This window comes from Pipistrellus hanaki (assembly GCF_964339955.1).
Source record: "Pipistrellus hanaki genome assembly, chromosome: 12".
NCBI classification, from domain to species: Eukaryota; Metazoa; Chordata; class Mammalia; order Chiroptera; family Vespertilionidae; genus Pipistrellus; species Pipistrellus hanaki.
In genome coordinates, this window is record NC_140514.1 from 54299518 (window position 1) to 54306939 (window position 7422).

The 7422-nt window shown below is 50.7% G+C and overlaps 1 protein-coding gene across 9 annotated transcripts in view; it reads right to left on the minus strand.

Annotated features, from left to right (window-relative positions):
- Window positions 1–547, minus strand: part of INPP4A (inositol polyphosphate-4-phosphatase type I A) — a 109764-nt gene extending 109217 nt beyond the window's left edge. For all 9 annotated transcript variants that reach the window (XM_084900339.1, XM_084900338.1, XM_084900334.1 and 6 more), the window contains exon 1: window positions 338–547. The gene's annotated coding sequence lies outside the window, so the exon portion shown is untranslated. The remainder of the gene's footprint in view (window positions 1–337) is intronic.
- Between the last annotated feature and the right edge of the window lie 6875 nt (window positions 548–7422).

The following is a 7422-nucleotide window of genomic DNA, read 5'->3' on the forward strand; positions in this document are numbered from 1 at the left end:
GCGAAGGGCAGCGTTGCGAAGATGGACGGAAGATGTCCCACGTATATTTACACCCAACATGTTTACATCCTCAACATGGCGAGGCCCTCCACGCCCGGCTTCGCCAGAAACGCCCTGGAGACGCACCGGCGGCGCCGGTCCGCGGTCCCGGCCCGGACGCCGGTCTGCAGCGCCCGCGCGGGGCCGCCGGGTCCCGGAGGACGCGGCCGCGGTACCCCGCCGCTGCGAATTTCCATGACAACCGGCGCCCCGCGGCCGGCGCCGGGTGTCAGGGATGCGCGCCGCCCCCCGCGACGGGCACCCGGGTCCCGGCTCCGCGGCGCCCCCGGCCACCTACCTGGGCCGCCCCGGCTGGCCGCGCCCGCCCGCTGCCCCGCCGTCCGCCCGCCGGGTCGCGCGCCCGGGCCCCGCCGCTGCAGCGCCGCCGCCGAGTCGCCGAGTCGTGGGCTCCGGCCCGGCTCCAGGGGCTGGTCCTCCGGCTCCGGCCTCCGCCCCGCCGCCGCGCCACAGCCCGCACCCGGCCCGCCGCCGCCGCTCTGGAAGCCGGGCCACCAGCCCCGCCCCGGCCGCCCCGCCCCTGGCCGCGCATGCGCCCCGCCGGGCCCGCCCCAGACCGGCTGGAGCCCGGCTCCCGGCTCCCGCGAGACCCGCGGCCGCGGGGCTGTCACCTGCGGGGCTCCGGGCCGCGCACCTGCCGGGCCGGTGTGAGCGCCCGGCGGGGCCCCGGTGCGCGGTCCTAGGAGAGCACCCGGGCCGCCCCGCCGTTTGCCCGCGGGATGAGCGCAGTCCGACATGCAGGTGCCCTCACCCCGGGAGAAGTTAGGAAACGCCAGACTTAACCCAGAAACACGCACAAGTACCGTCTTACTGCCAAAAGCAAATAAACAGAAGAAGAGAAACATAAAACCCTTCCAGACTATGCTGCTACATAAATGGGCATTTGTAGACTTCTCCCCCAAAGCTCTATTTTTTTTTACAGGAAAATAAAATAGAATTGTGGAAGAAATTTTTTATTTTAATATAACTTTAAACCTTAATATTTCTGCTTGAGAAAGAATAAATATGGAACTGGAGATAAACATTTTATCTTGAAGTCTTCAAATTCTATCAGAAAAAAACTATTTCTTAAAAATTATTAAAAGAACCATTTTAATTCAATAAACCTTAACATTTCTCAGCGTTCACATCCCTCGGGTATGAAAGCTAGCATTTATAATTTGCCTTTAAACGGAAATATATTAACCTATTAAAAATAAAAGATAAACAGTTCTCTGATCTCATTTAGAATTATATCAGAAACTCCTCGTGTCACCAAAAACTAAATTCAGATAATAGTCTGGAATAAAAATAAACAAATATAAAACTACTTTAAAGGTGTAATTTATTTTCTGACTTTTTACTTTATTTCTCCTCTGCGGAGTAGTTTATTAACAAAACACATTTTATTACTTTTTCAAATAAATGGAAAGAAATGCCAGAACTTTAGCCCTAGGATAAAATTAAAGTCAGAAAATCAAACAAACTTGTGGAAATGCAAAAGTATTTTTATATTTTATTTTCTAAAATAAGAGTAACCAATGAGACAGTCACAGTTGGCACATTTACCCAGCCAAACTACTAATAGTGTCTCCTTTCACTCTCAAAAATGTTCTCAAAGAAGTTCAGACAATATATTTTATGGTCATGCTAGCTGTAATCAAGTTGAGAGAATTTTTAAATCTTAGCTTAAAAAGAGAAAGACACTTAATTTCACAAACATTTAAAAATAGACATCAATTCAATTTCAACAATTTATTCATTTAACATAGTAACAAACACTGAATGAAGATCAGGCTTTTAATAACATTTGTCACTCTATTGCTGTGTGTTTAATTAGTGGCTTTTTTTATTTCTCAATATGAACAACTGTAACAAACATAGAGCCATTCTTCAAAACTATATGAAACAAATTATCAACCTTAAATAGAAATTCTGAATTGTTAGTCACAGGAACTCAAAATAACAAAGATATATTGATTTGTTATGAAATACATACACACACTTTTGTGGAAATGGAATTTTCTGACATTTTAGTGTTTTTGTATTCCATTATCTCTCTTCTATAGAAATGATCAGGCCATTTGCCAGTTTTTCTCATGAAGTCATAAATCTTAAAGAGAAGCTACATTCTCCACTGGCAGCTGATACTGGCCAACTGATTTTGTATGTAAATATATACAAAATAACTCAGAAGTGAATTGTTGCTACACATATGCTTTTGCACTCCAGGGGGAGTCAGAAATTAACTTGATTAAAACCCACATCTCTGCAGCTCAGTGAAAAGGTCTGTCCAGACAAGACTCTTTACCTCCCCCTGGTGGAGAACTGTCATGCTGTAATGACCACATTAAAACAAAACCCTCCATGGCTATCTGCTGCCAAACTGTTATAATAAACACAAAAATTTCTGGTGGTAAGGCAGGATGCCTTATTTTATTTTTTAAATTACTTTATTTTTTTAAATATATTTTATTTATTTCAGAGAGGAAGGGAGAGGGAGAGAGAGATAGAAACTTCAATGATAGAATCATTGACTGGCTGCCTCCTGCACACCCCTACTGGGGGTCGAGCCTGCAATCCGGGCATGTACCTTTGACTGAAACGAACCCGGGACCCTCCAGTCTGCAGGCCAGTGCTCTATCCACTGAGCCGAACCAGCTAGGGCAGGATGGCCTTTTAGAAGAGATCCTTCTGGGCAATGTACAACTAGAGCAACCATATGTAACAGCCCTGAATAATAGTCACTAAAAACAAGCCAGCCATTTCTCCCGCTCCGCAGCCAAGGAGTGAGCAATCTGCTCTGCTGGCGGGAACACCTGCGTGCTGGGCCCAGCAGACTGCTCCAGACCCAGAGCAGGGGGCAACGCAAGCGATCTCCTGGGGTGATTTGACAACATGATTTTCTCCTTATCCAGCCCTCAGATGAGGGATGACCCTGTCTCCCTAGAATGTTCAATCAGCAAAAAACAGGCATGGACAATGCACAGAAAATAAAATTAAAATGACTAACAAACAAATGCGGGAAATATTAACAATCACTTGTGAACAAATAAATACCAAAGAAACAACACTATCAGTCAAGTCCAAGTCCTCCACCCTGTCCTGGCTTTTCTAGAACTCTCTACGAGGAAAATTTAGAGGAAGCATGAGGGAAGAGAGACTTCCCTTTTCCTGTCCAGTGCTGCCCTGGCTGTGCAGCCCTAGCACTGATGGAAGATCATGGCAGGGGCAGTTGGTTCCAGATCTCTTTAGGGACTTTTTTAGGGGGACTCCCAGGACCCATCTCAGCCTCTTCCGATAATGCCCAAACTTCCATCTTTGCCAAACTCTGCTGAGTTCCTAAATTACCAGCAGCACCAGCAGGAGCCCTCCCTCAAAGTCCGAGGGCCAGCTCCCAAGAACGTCCTTCTCAGCACTCTTCCCCTGGCTCCCTGCTGCTCCCGCAGTTGCTCTCTCAGATAACCTCAGTGCTCCGTCCCTGCCCTTCCACCCTCCACGCCCATACGATTCATCTCTCTACTAAATTCTACTTGGTGAAATCCCTAACATATTATATATTTATCCTAATTTATTCTTAGATTCATACATTTAGGTCATTCCCTTTTTCTATTAAAAAGAATACTGTAATAATAAACATTTGTACCCGTCTCTGGGTACACGTAGGTGAGAGCTGTCCTATGATGTGGAGCCAGAAGAAGGGTTGCTAGGTGACAGGGATGAGCATCTTCATCTTTGCTGGACAAACTCTCACCCTGTGCTTCAGGAAAGCACTTTTACTCTCTACTAGAGGCCCGGTGCATGAATTCATGCACCAGTGGGGTCTAATGGCCTGGCCTTTGGGATTGGGCCAAAACTGGCTCTCCGACCCCCCTTGAGGGATCCCAGATTGCAAGAGGGCACAGGCCAGGCCAAGGGACCCCACTGGTGCATGATCAGAGCCTGGGAGAGATGCAGGAGGTTGGCCAGCCAGGGAGGGATAGAGGGAGAGCTCCAGGGCATGTCTGGTCCATCTTGCTCAGTCCTAATTGGCCAGACCCCAGCAGCAAGCTAACCTAATGACTGGAGCATCTGCCCCCTGATGGTCAGCGCACATCATAGTGAGTGGTTGAGCAGCCTTAGCATTTTATTAGTATATTACGTTTGATTGGTTGAACGGTCAATTGGTCAACCGGACACTTAGTATATTAGGCTTTTATTATATAGGATTTTATTCATCACAGTTTGCATCCCTCCCTCGGGTATTACTAATGGCCCCGAGACCAAAGAAGGAAGCTGCCCTGGCTTCCATGTGGTAAAATAGTGGTAGAAGGGTCTGAGGTGAACAGAGGTGGCCTGAAAAGCTGGACTAGGTCCTGGCCCTGTTTAACTTTGAGAGCGGGAGCAGCAGATCTCCGAGGGCCGATGCTTCGGCAGGGGAGGAACAGGCATCTCGCTTGGTGTTACAAATAATGTATTTCCAGACGTTCTTCATACTGGTTCCTGCCAAGATGCCCTTGGTCCAGCTGCGTCTGGTCCCCTGAGGGCTGACAGCCTGGGGCCTCTCCAGGCTGGAGGTGCTGGACTCTCCCCCAGGCTGGGTTCCACAGGGCCAGAGCTCTAGGCCTCACCGAGTCCCACCACCTCTTACCTCCCCAGGGTTCCGCCAGGGACCCTGCATCAGTCCATGTCCACTTCCTCCCTTTCCTGCCGTCCCAGGGCCTCTCTGTCCTGACACACACACACACACACACACACACACACACACACTCACACACACACACACACACACACACACACACACACACACACCTCCATGAGAAGCCGTCTCCTAGCCTGGGTTCTGACGGCGGCCTCCAGTGGTGGCCACCATGCCTGGGAGACCACAAATCCTACTGCAGGTTCCAAGTCAGTGAACAGGCGTCCTAACACCCTGAGACTCCGCTTCCCAACCATCCGGGCAGGTGGAGGCTAGTTTGCTGAAATTGTAATTCATTTCTTCCCCTAGGAAAATAACATGTTTATTCACAACAACTCTGTGGCCTGGCAGTGTCCTCCCTCTTTTCCAGGTGAGAGAGATGAGGCCTACGTTAAAATACCTGGCCCGAGGGGCCAGGTCAGGACTTGAACAAGAGCGGGCCTGACTTCCCATTTTCTGACTTGCCACCCAGACTCGTTGGGTAGAAGCAGTGGGGAATCCGGGGTGCTTCCCCAGGCCCCCAGCTTCCTGCCTGGCCAAACAGCCGCACACCCGTGCCGGCCCTGTCAAAGTGCCTGCAAATTTAGCGTCCCTCCTGGTATACACTTTGTATACCTCTGAATGCTCTGGCTTCTCACTGCCACACGCTGCCACTTTGGTGGCGTTTTCTTACCTGCTCCTGCCTGTGTATGGCCCTCAGGGGCGGGTGCTGGCCCCTGCTCACCTGCAGCCGTTCTTTTCGGGGTAGCCAGGCCGTGGCCCTAGAAACACACCCAGTTGCATCTTCCCTTATGATAAAATTCAAAAAACTAGGAAGCAGGCATCACTCAACATTTTTTTAATCTGTCTTTATTTTTCCTGTGCAAATATAAATGGAGGCATAATTAATAGTTAAGGCTTTTAAAATATATGCATTTTGAGAATACATTGCTAGTTACATTTTGCTGATGATATGACCTTGCATCTTAACTTCCTTTAATAGACCGTTTACATTTATTTTTTAAAAGCTAAAATGGTTAAATGATTCATAGAAGAGACCCATCAAAATACATACTTGAAAATGCAGCACCTTTTGTATGAACAATATCAGGGCCCAGTTATGTGGTATATGGATTATTACTAGAGGCCTAGTGCACAAAATTCGTGCATGGGGGGGGGGGTCCCCCTCAGCCCAGCCTGCACCCTCTCCAATCTGGGGCCCCTTGGGGAATGTCTGACTGCCGGCAGTCGGTTATCCCACTCACAATCCTGGACTGCTGGCTCCTGATTGTTCACCTGCCTGCCTGCCTGGTTGCTCCTATCTGCCCCCTTTGCCAGCCTGGTCACCCCTAACACCCCCCCTGCCATCCTGGTTGCCCCCAACTGCATCCCCTTCTGACCTAATTGCTCCCAACTGCCCCTCCCACCATCCTAATTGCCCCCAACTTCCCCCCCACCAGCCTGGTAACCCCTCACTGTGCCCCCACCAGCCTAATCACCCCCAATTGCCCCCCTACCAGCCTGGTTGCCCCTAACTGTCCCCCCTGACAGTCTAGTCACCCCACACAGCCCCCCTGCCAGCCTAATCACCCCCAACTTCCCCCCTACTGGCCTGGTCACCCCCAATTGCCCCCCTCTGCCACCCTGGTCTCCCCCTAACTCCCATCCCCCCTCCGCTGGCCTGGTTGCCCCCAACTGCTCCCCCTGCTGGCCTTGTCATTCCTAACTGCCCCCCCCCCTGCCAGCCTGGTTGCTCTCAACTGCAACCCCCTCTGATCTAATCACCCCCAACTTCCCCCTGCCAGCCTGTTTGCCTCTAACTGCCCCCCCCTTGCTGGCCTGGTTGCCCCCAACTGCGCCCCCTCTGACCTAATCACTCCTCACTGCCTCCCCTGCCAACCTGGTTGACACCCCTACCCCTGCCGCCATCCTAATTGCCCCCAACTGCCCCCCCCACACCAGCCTAGTCGCCTCTCATACCCCCGCCCCCCACCAGCCTGGTCACCCCACGCAGCCTGCCTGTTTAGTCATTTGCTCATCCCCTACTAACCCCCGGCTGGCCTGGTCATAGGCAGCCATCTTGTGAGGGCATGAGGGTTAATTTGCATATTACACCTTTCTTATATAGGATATCAGACCACAAAAAAAGGTCAAAAGTTGCCAAAGCAAAATGGGACATTTTTTCTGAGAAGGGGGAAAAAAGAGGAGGAACAGAAAGAGGAGGAAGAGGAAGGAAGGAAGGAAGGAAGGAAGGAAGGAAGGAAAGAAGGAAGGAGGGAAGGAGAGGAGGGAGGGAGGAAGGGAGGATATTAAGGTGGGAAGGGAAGGAGGGAGGCAGGGAGGGGAGGGAGGGAAGGAGGTAAGGAGGAAAGGGAGGGAGGTGGGAAGGGAGGGAGGGAGGGAGATGGAAAGGGAGGGAGGTGGGAAGGGAGGGAGGGAGGGAGATGAAAAGGGAGGGAGGTGGGAAGGGAGGGAAAGAGGTAAGGAGGAAAGGGAGGGAGGTGGGAAGGGAGGGAGGGAGGGAGGGAAGGAGACTAAAGAGAGGAGAAGGAAAAGCTGCCCGTACGGCCTGTCTGCATGGGGGAGGAGTTCTCTTCGGGGAATTTCCAATGGGTGTTTAAGCAAAGGACGGACCATTATGGTTTAATTCACATCATAGAGCCCAAATGTATAAATATCTTATAAAACGTTAATGGAATTCCAAGGGCTGGGTTTAAGAGCTACATTCT